An 18,036-nucleotide genomic window follows, 5' to 3' on the forward strand; every position below is an offset into this window, starting at 1 on the left:
CCCTTTTCCTTAGGATGCTTCTCTTCTTTTCACCCTTTCTCTGGACTCTTAACACCTGGGACACCCACCAAGCCTGCAAGTATTGACACACCTCTTCCTCCAGATCATGGCCAGCTTCCATTCCTTCTTAGCATTAGGAAGCTAATCCACAAAAAGATGTTAACATTTAATAGCTCTTTCATGTGTATAGGAACCAAAATGAAATTTTGGAAATGCCTTGTTAGAATTTAACTTCACTTTTAAAAGACGTCAGTGATTGGTATAAACAGCAATAACAAAAGCACACTGTATCAATGTTAAGCACATGCTTCATTATTAGCACGTTATGTGTCCCTAGATAATCACAGCAATGACTCTTTTACCACCAGGCTTTCCATGGTGCGTGGGAGCTGACAGCACTGCCAACACTGGAAAAGGAAGTGGCAGAAGATTATTGGTTTGAGTTGCTGTTCTTGCTAACCCCCAAAGCCTGGCAGTGTGGGCAGAGACAAATGCTGGGGACAGCAGAGCTTCACAAACAGGAATGTTGTGGGCTGCCTCTTCATCATTTCCTTCCAGTCAGCGGTTTCCATACCATGAGGTGCCATTCTTCTACTGCCATTAACTGTAAAGGAAGAACCAGCATCATGGAGGAGGATGAAATCACAGTTAAAATAAGTTTGTGGTGCTTAATCTTTTTCTATTTTATGAGAAAACATATGTACTAGGGTAAGAAAATTAAGTAATATGTGCCTTTAGAATCTATTATATATTTATAATATCATTCATTAGAGTGCAAAAAATTTATCATTTTTAAAATTCAACATCAATCTACCAAACACAGTGGAGAGAATAAAGGAGGATTTTAACTTTGAGGAATAAAGGATTCCAGATAAACTGCCAAAAGTATGATTTTATATTTGCAGCTCAGAAAATCTGCATTGATTCATCCATTGGTTCTTTCAAAAGAGTGGGATATAGGGAGATAAACTTTTTCTTCCTCCCCATCTTGAAGGGTGTGTATTCACCTCCCAACTGCATGAACCTGCTAACCCATAATTTGACTATCTATTCCATTCTAGTCTTCCACTAAAACAAGGCAAGTGAAAAATTATTTTCTAAGCCATTTCAATGAGGTTTCCTGAGCCACATGTATGGTTTTAAGTCACATCCTCCAATGCTCTTGTTTTCTTATATGCCTCATAGACAAAGAAAAAGACTTCTCTTAAATTTAGAGAATTCAGTAAATATCTGATACAAGAAAAAAATTATCAACAAAGAGGGAAATATTGGCCCACAAAAATGGGAATTTTGTTTTGTTTATGAATAGATTTTTAACAACCAACACACAGTTTAACCTACAGTAGGCACTCTGTGAGAGTTCCCTTCTCCTCCCCTCTTGCTAATGCCTTCACTCATGGAGTCATTCATTCATTTCTTTGTTCTTCCATTCAACATGCATTGGGTACTTACTATACACCTGTGAGTCCTAGTGTCAGGTACTTGGGGTAAAGAGATAAGTTTGAGTATTGATTAACTTTCTGCTTGCAATTCTTTCCTTTTGATAATTATTTTTGCTTCACATAATTTTTCTCCTTGAAGCAGTCAAATGAAGTTGAACTTTTCCATATTGATAATGAGTCCATCAGCTCTTAGGCTGAGCCTGGTCAGTAACTACATCATGAATCTTTCCCTGTAGTACCTGCCTGTCTTGGGTGTGGTGCAACTCATACCTCAAGATCAAAAGAACACATTAAACTGAACATGGGAAAGTAAGTGAAAATGACTAAATGAAGAAAGAAAAAAAACAACAAGACAAGATGCATTCATTAGCCATTGAGGGGTGAGGAGTTCTTCATTCATTCTGCATTTACCTATTGATCTCTCATTGTGCACCAGTTGCAGGCCCTGGAGGAAAAGGAGACAACAGGCAGCTAAAAAACCTTATCCTCAATGGTTTTACATCTGGAACAAACCTCTGTGTATGTCTTATTAGCTTGGAACTTTACATATAATTTCACCTGGGCCTGACAAAAGCCTATCTGAAGCTTTTATAGGTTAAACAATGTGCCAGAGGTCTCACAGCTGAAAGGTAGCAGAGCTAGAATCAGAATCTAAACAATACTCTTATCTACCTCAGTCAAATGTCTTCCAAACCATGGGGTTGACTTGACAACTAGTCTAGGAAGTTAAGATGGTCAAAGTCTATCCTCCTCCCAGCACTTGCTTGCCCTAGTGATCTTTGTCAGTAAATCCCTGCTCAAACCAGGGCTGGACCAGATAACTACTTGAGGTATCCTCTGCTCCAGGTAGTGTTATTTGTGAAAAAATTGTATCTTTCTTCGATGACAGTTGGTAACTATATTTGTTGTGATGAGAGCACTGAGTAATGTACAAAATTGCTGAATCACTATGGTGTACATCTGAAACCAATACAATATTGCAATCAACTATACTTCAATTAAAACAAAAGTTAAAGGCGTTCCTGAGAGGGTGCTGTAGGGATGCCTGCCCTGCTGAGCCTCACTGTTGGACCAGTGTCTTTCTCATAGGCACACCAGGAGGTGTGGCAGCTATTCAACTTACTCCCCACACCTGTAGCCTGCTGTCCACTTTCCTCAAGTGTGTCATGACTTTAAACTCTCCTTGTTTGTGCACATCCCTCATCTAGAACACCCACCCGGCCCATCCATGGTCTTGCCCTCTGTGTCCGTTAAAAACCAATTGTTCTTTAGGGCAGTAGGGTTCTCCTCCATAAAGCCTTCTGAAACCTCCTTTTCAGTCTGTCCCACATAGACCATTTGCTTGGACACCCTCCTGTCCCTGATTTCATTCTGTTTTGAAATTCATCATGGTTGGTTTCCTGTTTGTCTGCACCACTTGACTAAGATCCCCAGAGCACAAGAATGTGTCTCATTTGTCTTTCTTTTCCCAGGATCTGGCCCTGGGCCTGATACAGATTTATCACTGAACTTATTTTTTATTGAGTAAAGGGACAAATGAATCAACAAAAGAAGGGGTGAGAAAATGAATACTTGAACAAGTAAATAAGTGATTTCAGGAGTGATGAGGAGAGGCATTATCTCCACTTGAAGCAAAAGGAGCTCTTAGGATGGTGACCGATGTCAATCCCTGGTAACATGGGGAAGAAGGTAACTTCACTATGAGTTGCCCCTTTCCAAATCCCTTTTTGTTTTTTGGTTTGTTTGCTTGCTTGTTTGTTTTTTGCTTAATTAAGTGGTGTGCTCCATCTGGCTGGAATGTGGCATTAGAGGATGCTGGCCTGTAGCTACAGCTCAGGAAGGGATGCCCAGGCCAAAAACAGGGTCCATAATGCCTGTTTCCTCCACAGCACTATGCTGGGGATGCATTAATTTAAATTATTAAAATGTAAAAATAATAAAATCTTTTAGACCTGTAGCAAACAAGGAACACATTTACTAAGCCCAAGGGCTAAGCTGTTATAAATCCATAGTCCTTCAGCCACAATTTCAAAGCTCAAAATCATATCTGAAAAATCAAAAGTTTATCATAACTCATTTGGCACCATGAGATCATCTGTAGTCTTTCCTAATCCCACTTAGTGGAAAATAGTTGTGGGTCTCACTCCAAAATACCTCCATATTTGAACCAAGCTGCTGCCCATATTCTGCCAAGGGTGTTACTTAGGATGAAATACATGAACAGTATTACTTTTCTAAAATCCAAAGCTAATTTCTGAAATACTTCAGGTCTCATGGATTTCAAACAAGGGACTTTATGAATCTGCCTTGGATCCGGGAGCCAAGGAATCAAAAAACCCAGTGGAAGCCCAAAGTTAAGAGGTTCCAAGTAGAATGGATGGAAAATCTAGGACCAGATCAAGGGGTAGATGCCAGGAGAGAGAGTTGGAACGTAGAAGCCCCAAGCCAGAATACTTCCCTCCTGTGGAACAGAATCCATCAGAAAGGACACAGGTACACGTGGGGATTTCACTAGGCCACTCACAAGTAATGGTGCCATCACACCCTGGCTTCCAGGTGACTATCACGGCCAGGATCCCCACGTGGTCCCACACCCTCATCACCGTTTTTGGGTTTCTCACCTTCAAATGTTCGCTTATCATTTCATCTTAATGATGAAAGCTGTGCCTTGAGAATGCTTTCAGTGTGTGCTCTATCTTAAATGTCCATGCTGCCAGTGCCTAGCTCAGGGCCTGGCATGGCATAAACACTCAATAAATGGAACTCAATAAATCTTTAAGGAATGTATGCAATATGTTACTCTTCTTAAGTGTTTTTATATGCATTATCTTATTTAATGCTCAAAATGACCCCGTGAGTCAGGCAAGTGAAGTGAGTCCCAGGGAGGTTAAGGTACTTACTTGCCCAAGATCATAGGAAGCAGACAGTTCTGCTGGAACTTGCACCAAAGTTGGCTGGTTAAAAATATTTTTCTCTTTCTTTGGCATCATTGTGCTTCTGTCAGAATCAGATGGTCTGGTAAAAATGTTTGGTCACAGGAAGGGCCTGGGAATAAGAGAAGCAGCTGATGAACTATAAGCGGGTGTTTTGGGGACTTTAGGACCTTCAGGAGATAATGCCCTTACCCATGTCCATCCTTTTGAGGGGCTCACCTGGTGAGCAATTCAGGCCTGTTAGGGGAATGGGAGCCATGAATGCACAGATGGAGGCCATTGAGAGGCCATAGCCCATTCCAGGGCACTTCTGTACCCCTTGTCTGTCCATGCTCAGAGCTGACATTGGGACCAGTGAAAGCATAGAGACTGTTGAAGGTTAATTAAGTAAAAGGGCTTGACAGGGAGATGGAGGGACCATGGGACCAGCACCCACCCCAGGTAGTGAATTGCTTGAGCTTGTTGCAAAAGCTCCATAAACATCTTTGGCAGAGGAACCTGCCCTAGATGAGGACACCACCTCCCCTGTGGGAACAGGTCTATGATGAGATACTAACCACACGTGAAGTCATCCTAACTCTGCCCAAAGAGAATGATGGTCCATTCTGTGTCCCCAGCCCTCCTGCACAGCCTCTGCCTGACCTCTAGGAAGCAGACACTCTGGAGTTTGGAGTGAAGCATTGTAGGCAGGGATGAGCCCAGTATACCAGGATCCTGAACATTCTTCAACAGTTAGCAGGTTTCTGGGGGCCACCCTTGCCCCACAATTTTCCACACCAGGGGAGGGAGCAGGTATTCCACACTCAGTGTGCCTCCCTTTTCCAGCGACACTACATGGTCCCCTCCATCCCTCTAAGCAGCTAAAAACTGGTCGGAAATGTGCTGGCCAGGTCTCTAACTCCCTGGTGGTAGCACCTGAAAAGCTAGATGAGGCCCCAGCCGCAAGCCCATCCTGCACTCCTGGCCTGGACCAGGAGATGGCAGAGGACACTCTGTGGGATCTTCTTGTTTCCCCTCCACTGATAGTCTGCGTGTCCTGTCTCTCCATCCCGGAGCTCTGGATCCTTGTTTGCCTACTGGTGCCATGCTCCACACAGGGCTGTGTGCTCTAGGGAGGTGGTTCTCATGACTCAGCAAACGCCAGAATCACCTGCTTTTCTGGGGAGTTTGCTAAATGCAGTATCCTGGGGTCTCTCCTAGACTCACTGGCCCAGGACAGTGGGATGGGAGGTAGAGTCCAGGAGTCTGCTTTTAACAAGCCCTCCAGGGGATTCTGATTCAGATGCACAGATGGTTCTTTGAGAAACACCTTAACAGGCTTTGGGAGTCAAACCTAAGTGCAAACACTAGCCCCATTAGGTGACTTTGGATGAATTAATTCCTCTGAGTCTCAGGTTCCTTGTGTAAAATGAGGCTAATAATAAGCACTTTATATGATTGCATGGATTAAAAGGAATATGTGCATAAAATGTCTGGCAGATAGTTGGCAAGAAACAGCAGCTACAACAATCCTGGGCTGTGGACCAATTTGCCTGGGCCCAGCGGCCTTCCTCACCCCTCCACTGCAGTGGCCCCCAGGTGCTGGACCCTGCTTCCAGGCTTTAAGTTAGTGAGCAGAACTTGTATATCTGTGGTAGACAGAATAATTTCTCCCCAAATGTACATGTCCTAATCACAGAACTGAGAAAACCAGGGTGCAGGTGTAATTAAAGAGGCTAACCAGCTAACTTTAAAACAGGGAGATTATCCTGGATTACGCAGATGGGCAATGAAATCACCAGGGTCCTTAGAAGTAGAAGAAGGTGACCAACGAGGTCAGGGTGATGTGATGTGAGGACTCACCCTGCATTTGATGGCTCTGATGGTGGAGGAAGGTGGTCAGAAGCAGGCATCTCTAGAAGCTGGACAAGGCAAGGCAGCTGGCTCTTCTGGAGCCTCCAGGAAAGGACACAGCTCTGCCAACACCAGTATTTTAGCCCAGTGAGACCCACACCAGATTTCCAACCTATAGAAAGTAAGATAAAAAAGCTGTGTTCTTTTAAGCCATTAATCTGGTGGTGATTTATTACAGCAGCCATAGGAAACTCATAGAATATTGGAGACTGGGTTGCTGAGTTCTGGAAACCTCATGCAGTTCCATGCTCAGGGGGCTTTATGATATGACTTTGTGGTGTTACTGTCACCTTTGGGGCCCACATGACCGAGGCCAAAGACACAACTGTGGTCTCTAGAAGAATTTCCATACCACCTGGTGACAATAATATTAATATAAAGGCAAAGATGTGTTGAGTTCTTGTTATGGGCTGAGAGCTTTGTATCTCATTTAATTATCAAAACTATGCAATGTGTTCTATTATCAAACAAATTTTTTGGGGGAAATAGGTTGGGAAAGTTACCTCACCCAAGATCACATACCAATAAGAATCAGAGCCTGGATCTAAAGCCAGGTTTGCTATCCCCAGAGCCTAGGCCCCTAACTGCATCATTAAGCAGCCTAGTTTGGTCTTAACAGCCAGTGGAGGAGGCAGCATGTTTTCACTAAGTCTCAGGTTGAGCCAGCTGTTAAACTTACCAATACATGAAGACACACCTCCCACTGGTCTGGCAGCCACAGCCTCCAAGCCTCTGCAGTAAAGTCTGGAACAACTAGATGTAATGGGAGAGCACAATGGAGCCACGCTATTGCCACACTTGGTGGCATCAGAGAAAGAGAAAGGTTCAGAAAACCAACCTTAGAATCTCACATCCAGGTACAGGGACAGTCAGGTCAGGTTAACCCAAGTGTTCTGGAAAAGATGTGGGTCTACTAAGGCTGGAGCCCAGACTCTTCCTCTCCTCCAACCACTGATATGCTGTGTGACCTTGAGCAAGTCATCTGACCTTGTTCCATCTCGCCTGAAAACTGGACCAGTTGCCCCAGTCCTTCCCTACCTCACGGGGCTGCTGTGGAAATCCAATGAGCTCATGTTTGTGAGCATGCTCTGGAAATTACAAAGGCAGCACACCCTTACAGAGTCATATGATAGCTATTATTTAATTTTTATAACTCGAGGTGAATGTGGTTCATCATTGCTATGATTAGTAATAATTATCATACTAAACCACACCAGAGAAGAAAATGTTCCCTCACTGGCTTCTTCAGCAAGATCTGTTGTCTAAGCATTTCTCAAAAAAAAAAGAAAGAAAGAAAGAAAAAGTCAGCAAAGTTGTAATGTTCTGGCACATGATTGTGTAGAATGTTCTTTTTTATGAATTTATTTTTAAAAAGAAATTTTAAAGATGACACTTTGTACATTAGGTTAAGATCTGTTTCTGTATAAAATAATTTTCTTAAGTGAAAATGCCCTTTCCAAAATGGAAATAGGAGCAAGCTTGGCCACAGTCCCCATGGAGATCCCAACAGGAAGGAAAGGGCAGGTGCACCCTAGAGAGGCGCCCAAGGTGGGAGGCACCCGAGGAGCACCCCACAAGGAGAAGGACTCTTCAATACCCAGAGGCACAGGGCCATTGCCAAGAGACCTAGAGGCACCAGAAGCCTATGGGATCCACTGCAAAGCTCCAGATCCCAGGAAGGGTGGTCCTCTACCCAGAGACAGGGTCACTTCTCACCAGGTGCAGGCCAGTCTCTCCTGGAGACTTGCTCTTCTCGACTCTGCTGTCACTATTATCAGAACTATGGGAAGAGCATCTGCTTCTCACAGGCTATTACCATCAGATCACAGTGGTCTCCAGGGCCTTGGGGCAAATTATTGGACTAGATTCATGTCTATTTTCCTTCCTGTCTTCATTCTTTCCCTTCCTACCTCCTTCTCTCCTTCCTTACTTTCCATTTGTTAGTGAGCAACAGTGAATGAAAACCAATTATAAGCAGACACTGTGCACAGATGAGTAAGTACCATTCTCAGTCTTCAGACTAGAGTGGACACTGACCTTCAGACATGCAATACACACAATACCACCTGATGCCTTTGTGTCACAGTATGAGCAGAGGAGAAGGTGGCACTATGCTAGTCAGGCCAGGTGGGCGTCTTCCACAGCACTGTGGAACGCTGTGTAAAACCAGTAGACAGAACACAGTGTTCGATCACACTCATTGGATTCAACTCTCAGCTGTACCCACTCGTCTCTTGCTATGTGGTCCTAGGTCTCAGGGATCTCAACAGTGACAGAGGATTATGCCGTGTCATGATGCTGTTGTGAAGGACCTAATGCAGTGCCTCATGCAGCAGGCAACACCACATATCACCCAGACAGTGACACTCAGGGGGCACCCCTGTGTTAATGCTGACTGAAAAATTGTGTGGCTGTGTATTGACACCTGGAAGGCTCACATGCTTGCCCCTGTCACTCCACAAAACTTGCAGTCATGCAACCCCAAGCTGAAGTGGACTGGAGATTTAGGACCTCGCCTCTAGCACTGTCACCACTAGGAATGGTTAGTCATAATTGTAGAATAGTAGAGATACTGCTCCTGAGTCACATCTCCCTCAATTGTTATGAACTAATATTTGGAGGCCAGTATCTCCTATTTCTCTGTATGTCGGTAATACAGTGCCTGGACAATTGCTGACATTTCGAATGAGTCCTTGGAGGGAGTTTATATTAGGCAATGCATGCAAAGGGCTTTGTATATGACATGGACCCAATAAATGTGCGCTCCCCTCACTTCTTTCTCCATGAGTTCACTAACAAAAGAGATGTGTAAGACTTATTGCACGAGGTAAGACCAGAGCTTAGATAGGACCTCAGGTGTGATGACAGAAGAGAGGCAGGTGTATGACTACAGAGCATAAGAAAAGGCATGGGAATGCACAAAACAAGCAGCCTGGGACATGTTTCTCTGCTCTGCTTGCACTGGGCTGGTCTTCGATATTGAAATGCTGACTCCTCATCCTTAGCAATTCTGCTGAAACAGTTTTTTACTATTATGCTTATTATCTCTGCAACAAATTACTCTGAGATTTAGTGACTTAAAATAGTAATTGGCATTTATTATGTCATACAGTTTATGTTTGTCAGGAATGCAAAAGTAGCTTGGTTAGATGGTTCTGCTGTGGGGATATCTCATGAAGTTGCTGTCCAGATATAAGCCAGGACCACAGTCTCTGAAGGCTGGAGGATCTGATTCCGAGGGGGCTCATGCATATGGTTGGCAAGTCGATACTGGCTGCTGGTAGGAGCTCCCAGTTCCTCACCATGGTGACCCCTCCATTAGGTTGCTGAGTGTCCTCACTACATGGCAGCTGCTTTCCCCAGAGTAAGGGATCAAATAACAAGCAAGGAGGAAGCTGCAATGCTTTTTATGACCTAACCTTGGAAGTCACACTCTATTTCCACAGTACTCCATGGGTCATATAGATCAGCTCTATTCAGTACAGAAAGGAACTGCACTGGGGCATGCATACCAGGAGGCATGAATCTGGGGGGTTATCTTGGAAGCTGGCTGCCACAATTACCCTTACAATCCCTCTGTCTGAAATATTCTTCCCCCAGATGTCAGCACAGCTCACACCCCCACTTAATCCAGGTGTCTACTCGAAAGTCACCTTACCAGGGGCTTTTCCCTGTACTCTCTCCCAGAATGTAAACCCCTTCAACCACTCTCTCTCCTTTTTACCCTGTTTCTTTTTTCCTTAGAGTCCTTAAAACATCTAATATCAAAAGTAAACTCCAAATGGATCAAAGACCTGAATGTAAGTCAAGAAACCATAAAACTCTTAGAAAAAAACATAGGCAAAAAAAACTCATGGACATATACATGAGTGACTTCTTCATGAACATATCTCCCCAGGCAAGGGAAACAAAGGCAGAAATGAACAAGTGGGACTACATCAAGCTAAAAAGCTTCTGTACAGCAAAGGACACCATCAATAGAACAAAAAGGTATCCTACAGTATGGGAGAACATATTCATAAATGACAGATCCGATAAAGGATTGACATCCAAAATATATAAAGAGCTCACACGCCTCAACAAACAAAAAGCAAATAATCTAATTAAAAAATGGGCAGAGGAGCTGAATAGACAGTTCTCTAAAGAAGAAATCCAGATGGCCAACAAGCACATGAAAAGATGCTCCACATCGCTAATCATCAGAGAAATGCAAATTAAAACCACAATGAGATATCACCGCACACCAGTAAGGATCGCCATCATCGAAAAGGCAAACAACAACAAATGTTGGCGAGATTGTGGAGAAAGGGGAACACTCCTACACTGCTGGTGGGAATGTAAACTAGTTCAACCATTGTGGAAAGCAGTATGGAGGTTCCTCAGAATGCTGAAAATAGAAATACCATTTGACCCAGGAATTCCACTTCTAGGAATTTACCCTAAGAATGCAGCACTCCAGTTTGAAAAAGACAGATGCACCCCTATGTTTATCACTGCACTGTTTACAATAACCAAGATATGAAAGCAACCTAAATGTCCATCAGTAAATGAATGGATAAAGAAGATGTGGTACATATACACAATAGAATATTATGCAGCCATAAGAAAAAAACAGATCCTACCATTTGCAACAACATGGATGGAGCTAGAGGGTATTATGCTCAGTGAAATAAGCCAAGTGGAGAAGGACAAGTAACAAATGATTTCACTCATATGTGGAGTATAAGAACAAAGGAAAACTGATTGAACAAAACAGCAGCAGAATCACAGAACCCAAGAATGGACTAATAGTTACCAAAGGAAAAGGGACTGGGGATGATGGGTGGAAAGGGAGGGATAAGGGCAGGGAAAAAGAAAGAGGGCATTACGATTAGCATGTATAGTGTGGGGGGGGGGCACGGAGAGGGCTGCGCAACACAGAGAAGACAAGTAGTGATTTTACAGCATCTTACTACGCAGATGGACAGTGACTGTGAAGGGGTATGTGGGGGGGACTTGGTGAAGGGGGGAACCTAGTAAACATAATGTTCTTTCTGTAATTGTAGATTAATGATACCAAAATAAAGAAAAATTTAAAAAAAACATATAATATGTCTCCTATTTATTTGTTTATAATCTGTTCCCCCATGCTTCCTGCCTCCCCCAGTAGAATATAAGCAAAAGCCTTTCACGTCCTTGCTTGGTCCTTAGAAGGAACTCAGTAAATAAATGAATGAAGCATACCATCTCCTGTCACTCTGGTACATTTGTTTAAGGGATGCTTGTACCACACATGAACAAATTATTAATTCGCTCATTGGTGACACCACATTGGCTTGTAAATCTTTCCGAAATTTGTGGATGTGGCTTTCTGAATGCCCTCTTATCAACTTGCATTCCTTCCTACACAACCTCAGAAGCCCCTCTTCCCTGCCCTGCTCCACCTAGTGTTTTGTCTTCGTAACACAGCTCCCACTACCTGGACGTCCTTCTTCTCCAGCCACCTCTGGTGTCTATGGGTGGCCCTGACACCCACACTGTTGTGATTCTCTTATTCTGGGCCTTAACCCCTAAGTACCTATGGAAAAAGAAGACAACAAAAAAGCACACATGCCCCCATTTTCCTTCCCATAGCCATGGCAAACAGTGCCAAGTGATCAGGCTGTATCTGACTATATTTGGCCAATGAGCTAATGACACTTTGGAAAGGAGATAATTGGTCTCTACTGTCTAACATATTGTCAATTTAAGTAGAGGTATTGTGATATGAAAATAATGGAGGTATTTGGATATGGGAGGGACAAATTAAACCATAGAAGTAACATACCCTAAAGACCACATGCCAAGCATTGGTTTTAAACAATTAATGTGTATTATCTCTAACATGTAATATTCACAAATATCTTCAAGTTATTTTACCCATTTTATAGATGAGGAAACTGGGGTTTGGATAGCTAAGTAACTTACACAGGATCACTTAGCTAAGAATTGCTACAACTAGTCGAAATTCAGTCAGTTGTGTCTGGAGTCTTCTTTTTAACCATTCTGATATTGCCTTGAGTTCTTCAATAATCAACTGGCTTCATGGGGTCTTGGGAATAAATGTCTAGTTGTTAAGACTACTGAGAGTTCCCAGGAAACCTCCTCTGTTTAAAAATGCCTCTGGAGAAATCAGACTCACCCTTAGAGATGTAACTTACTTCTTTACTACTTTATGAAGTTTTTATTCATATATTTATGTCAGCACTGCTTGCACATTATCCTATTATTTCATCTACGAGCCTGGAGTACAAGTCTGTATTTTTTTTATAGATCTTCTTTATTGCTTCATGACTACCCTGGGAGTAAAGTCTCATAACTTTCACATTTCTTAATCCTCACAGTTTAGCAAAGTATCTGGCCTATGATAAGCCAGGTAGATAAACAGATATCATCTCTACTTCTATGACATGCTTTCCCAGGCTAATTTCCAAAACCTAGCACTTCTCAAATATAAGCTAATTTGTACTTTGTTTATTGACTGAATAATTTACGGTCTTCAGTGGGACTATTAGCACATCAGAATGAGTAATTGAGAAAATGATGGCTTCCCAGGAAATGCAGCACTGAATTCTTCTCTAGAAGTGTACTCCATAAAGAGTCCTAACCCAAAGAATGAATCTGAGCATCTCATTCTGTCCTAGTAAGATAATGAGACACTGTATTTAAATACCACTCACTATGGCATCCCCAAGCAAAGTTTCACTCCCACTGAGTTTATGAATCACCTGCTTCCAGCCCTTCTAGCTGGTTTGATAAAAGGTTTAGAGAAGCTCTCTTTGGGAGGTCACAAACTGACACTGCAGCAAGAAATAAGCATTAATTTATACCAGTGCCTTCTAACCACAGAGCTCTTTGGGGCTCATAAGGGCTCAATCAATGACTTGCCAGGAGAGTTAGACAGACACTGCAATACAATAGGAAAGCTGTGAGGGGTGAAAGTTACATTTTTTTTTTCTTTAAAAAAGTAGGAAAAGCTTCCTTACTTAGAAAAGAAGGTAGACATCAAGCATAAATGAATTTGGAATTAGTGCCAGTGTGCCCAGATTGGGCCGTCAGGATGCATGATATGATGTCCTTTAAATTGATACCTATGTGAAATAAAAAAAAGTGCTATGGCCTGAGGGACAAGAGATGTGACCTTCCATGAGGCGTTCCTCATCTCAGGACTTGGATTCCCTCACTGTGACATGGAGGGAGTGGGGCATGTACTTGCCCTGTTCCACTCACCCTCAAATGTTCTGATGGATTTGGACACTGTCTGAGTGTCAATATCCAAAGAGGTGTCAGGTTTTACTTGTTGGTTTTAGGGATAAAAGTTGTAATTATGAACCATATAACAAGGTCTAAAAATATATATAATATTTTCCCTTTTTACTTTAACAACAGAAATAAGAGGAAACATCCCAGTCACAGAATGTGAAGTCAATCATTTATGACATCGGGTTGCAATCTCCATTGTAGACCTGACCCCAGCTTGGCTGTGTCTGCATCTCTCTGCTCCAGGGTCTATGTTTGACTCACCTCTGAATGTAGCCCTCATTGTATCTTGATCAGTGCTTTACATAAGATAGTTGATTAATAGAATAATAATAAATTGTATTGGATTGAATCAAAACCTCTTTGAAATACTCTTTCCTATTAGCTATCCCATTACATCTTGGATTAGCCCAAAATATATTTACTAACATAAATGGCTCCCAATCATAAAGTGGGTTAATTGTAAGGAGATGGAGAAGACTCTGTTTTCCCAGAAATAAAAGGAGAAATGGAGCATTAAGAATGCCTAGCTTACAAAGGTAAAAAACTAGAAATAAATTGTACAAAGAAAACAAAAAGGCTCAGAAACACATGGAGGCTTAACAACATACTCCTAAACAATCAATGGATCAATGAACAAATTAAAATAGAGATCAAGGAATACATGGAAACAAATGACAACAACAACACAAAGCCCCAACTTCTGTGGGATGCAGCAAAAGCAGTCTTAAGAGGGAAGAATATAGCAATCCAGGCCTACTTAAAGAAGGAGGAACAATCCCAAATGAATAGTCTAACATCACAATTATGGAAATTGGAAAAAGAAAAACAAATGAGGCCTAAAGTCAGCAGAAGGAGGGACATAATAAAGATCAGAGAAGAAATAAATAAAATTGAGAAGAATAAAACAATAGAAAAAATCAATGAAACTAAGAGCTGGTTCTTCAAGAAAATAAACAAAATAGATAAGCCTCTAGCCAAAATTATTAAGAGAAAAAGAGAATCAGCACATATCAACAGAATCAGAAATGAGAAAGGAAAAATCATGACAGACAGACTCCACAGAAATGCAAAGAATTATTAAAGACTACTATGAAAACCTATATGCTAACAAGCTGGAAAACCTGGAAGAAATGGACAACTTCCTAGAAAAATACAATCTTCCAAGACTGACCAAGGAAGAAACACAAAAGTTAAACAAACCAATTACGAGCAAAGAAATTGAAGCAGTAATAAAAAAAACTACCCAAGAACAAAACCCCTAGGCCACATGGATTTACCTCGGAATTTTATCAGACATACAGAGAAGACATAATGCCCATTCTCCTTAAAGTTTTACAAAAAATAAGAGAGGAGGGAATACTCCCAAACTCATTTTATGAAGCCAACATCACCCTAATACCAAAACCAGGCAAAGACCCCACCAAAAAAGAAAATTACAGACCAATATCCCTGATGAACGTAGATGCAAAAATACATGACAAAATATTAGCAAACCGAATTCAAAAATATATCCAAAGGATCATACACCATGACCAAGTGCGATTCATCCCAGAGATGCAAGGATGGTACAACATTCAAAAATCCATCAACATCATCCACCACATCAACAAAAAGAAGGACAAAAACCACATGATCATCTCCATAGATGCTGAAAAAGCATTCAACAAAATTCAACATCCATTCACGATAAAAACTCTCAGCAAAATGGGTATAGAGGGCAAGTACCTCAACGTAATAAAGGCCATTTATGATAAACCCTCAGCTAACATCATACTGAACAGCAAGAAGCTGCAAGCTTTTCCTCTGAGATTGGGAACAAGACAGGGATGCCCCCTCTCCCCACTGTTATTTAACATAGTACTGGAGGTCCTAGCCATGGCTATTAGACAAAACAAAGAAATACAAGGAATCCAGATTAGTAAATAAGTTAAACTGTCACTATTTGCAGATGACATGATATTGTACATAAAAAAAAAACCCTAAAGACTCCACTCCAAAACTACAAGAACTGATATCGGAATACAGCCAAGTTGCAGGATACAAAATTAACACACAGAAATCTCTGGCTTTCCTATACACTAACAATGAACCAATAGAAAGAGAAATCAGGAAAACAACTCCATTCACAATTGCATCAAAAAGAATAAAATACCTAGGAATAAACCTAACCAAAGAAGTGAAAGAACTATACCCTGAAAAACTATAAGACACCCTTAAAAGAAATTAAAGAGGACACTAACAAATGGAAATTCATCCCATGCTCTTGGCTAGGAAGAATTAATATCGTCAAAATGGCCATCCTGCCCAAAGCAATATACAGATTTGATGCAATCCCTATCAAATTACCAACAACATTCTTCAACGAACTGGAACAAATAGTTCAAAAATTCATATGGAAACACCAAAGACCCCAAATAGTCAAAGCAATCCTGAGAAGGAAGAATAAAGTGGGGAGGATCTCACTCCCCAACTTCAAGCTCTACTACAAAGCCATTGTAATTAAGACAATTTGTTACTGGCACAAGAACAGAGCCACAGACGAGTGCAACAGAATAGAGACTCCAGACATTAACCCAAACATATATGGTCAATTAATATATGATAAAGGATCCATGGACATACAATGTGGAAATGACAGTCTCTTCAACAGATGGAGCTGGCAAAACTGGACACCTACATGTAAGAGAATGAAACTGGATCATTGTCTAACTCCATATACAAAAGTAAATTCGAAATGGATCAAAGATCTGAATGTAAGTAATGAAACCATAAAACCCTTAGAAAAAAACATAGGCAAAAATCTCTTGGACATAAACTTGAGTGACTTCTTCATGAACATGTCTCCCCAGGGAAGGAAAACAAAAGCAAAAATGAACAAGTGGGACTACATCAAGCTGAAAAGCTTCTGTACAGCAAAGGACACCATCAATAGAATAAAAAGATACCCTACAGCATGGAAGAATATATTCATAAATGACAGATCTGATAAAGGGTTGACATCCAAAATATATAAAGAGCTCACACACCTCAACAAACAAAAAGCAAATAATCCAATTAAAAAATGGGCAGAGGAGCTGAACAGACAGTTCTCCAAAGAAGAAATTCAGATGGCCAACAGACACTTGAAAAGATGCTCCACATCACTAGTTATCAGAGAAATGCAAATTAAAACCACAATGAGATATCACCTAACACCAGTAAGGGTGGCTACCATCAAAAAGACATACAACAACAAATGTTGGCGAGGTTGTGGAGAAAGGGGAACCCTCCTACACTGTTGGTGGGAATGTAAATTAGTTCAACCATTGTGGCAAGCAGTATGGAGGTTCCTCAAAAAGCTCAAAATAGATATACCATTTGACCCAGGAATTCCACTTACAGGAATTTACCCTAAGAATGCAGCAGCCCAGTTTGAAAAAAACAGATGCACCCCTATGTTTATCACAGCACTATTTACAATAGCCAAGAAATGGAACCAACCTAAGTGTCCATCAGTAGATGAATGGATAAAGAAGATGTGGTATGTATACACAATGGAATATTACTCAACTATAAGAAGAAAACAAATCCTACTATTTGCAACAACATGGATGGAGCTAGAGGTATTACGCTCAGTGAAATAAACCAAGTGGAGAAAGACAAATACTAAATGATTTCACTCATCTGTGGAGTGTAAGAACAAAAAAAAACTGAAGGAACAAAACAGTAGAAGAATCACAGAACCCAAGAATGGTCTAAGAGTTACCAAAGAGAAAGGGCCTGGGGAGAATGGGAGGTAAGGGAGGGATAAGGGTGGGGAAGAAGAAAGGGGGCATTACAATTAGCATGTATAATGTTGGGGGGGAGTGGGGAGGGCTGTGCAAGACAGAGAAGACAAGTAGTGATTCTACAACATCTTACTACGCTGATGGACAGTGACTGTAATGGGGTGTGTGGGGGGACTTGGTGAAGGGGAAACCCTAGTAAACATAATGTTCTTCATGTAATTGTAGATTAATGATAAAAAATAAAATAAAAAAGTTAAAAAAATAAAGAACCTGGAATGAATCCTTCTATATTTTTCTCCATGTTCTCATAGGCATATGCAAATCTCTTTATATATATTTACATATATACAAATGCATATAAATGGAATCTTGTCAGACTTATTTTTCTGTATCATAGGAACTGTTACAGTTGTATAACAGAGGATTTTAGTTGTTATTGACATACAATAAAATTCACCTTTATTAACTTATTAAATTACTCCCCCTTTGACGGGCAAAAAAAATAAAATAATAGAATGCCTAGCTTACGTAAGCTATCTTTCCAGTAAATAGTAAAACAAAATCAAAACCAGTTGTTAGTTGCTGAAACCTGTGATTTTCTACTATACCAAGAGGGATATTCTTTCATAGTCTTAGATAGTCCAATGTTCTAAGTGTAAGTAAAGTCTACAGAAGCAATTTGAAGATATCCAATACCTGAGTGATCCTATAAATGAGTTC

At 41.1% G+C, this 18,036-nt stretch overlaps 1 long non-coding RNA gene across 2 annotated transcripts in view; it reads right to left on the bottom strand.

Moving 5' to 3' along the window:
• Positions 1-290: 290 nt before the first annotated feature.
• LOC108393711 (uncharacterized) overlaps positions 291-18,036 on the bottom strand; it is a 69,804-nt gene continuing 52,058 nt past the window's right edge. Inside the window, exons 1-5 of one of the 2 annotated variants that reach the window (XR_012133548.1) lie at positions 7,107-7,230; positions 6,948-7,021; positions 6,218-6,380; positions 4,343-4,487; positions 291-604 (exon numbers count right to left, since the gene is read on the bottom strand). This is a non-coding gene — a long non-coding RNA (uncharacterized lncRNA). Of the gene's footprint in view, positions 605-4,342; positions 4,488-6,217; positions 6,381-6,947; positions 7,022-7,106; positions 7,231-18,036 lie in introns of those variants that run through there. The other variant, XR_001852304.3, reaches the window with a different exon arrangement.

This window comes from Manis javanica, chromosome 7, assembly GCF_040802235.1.
Source record: "Manis javanica isolate MJ-LG chromosome 7, MJ_LKY, whole genome shotgun sequence".
NCBI classification, from domain to species: Eukaryota; Metazoa; Chordata; class Mammalia; order Pholidota; family Manidae; genus Manis; species Manis javanica.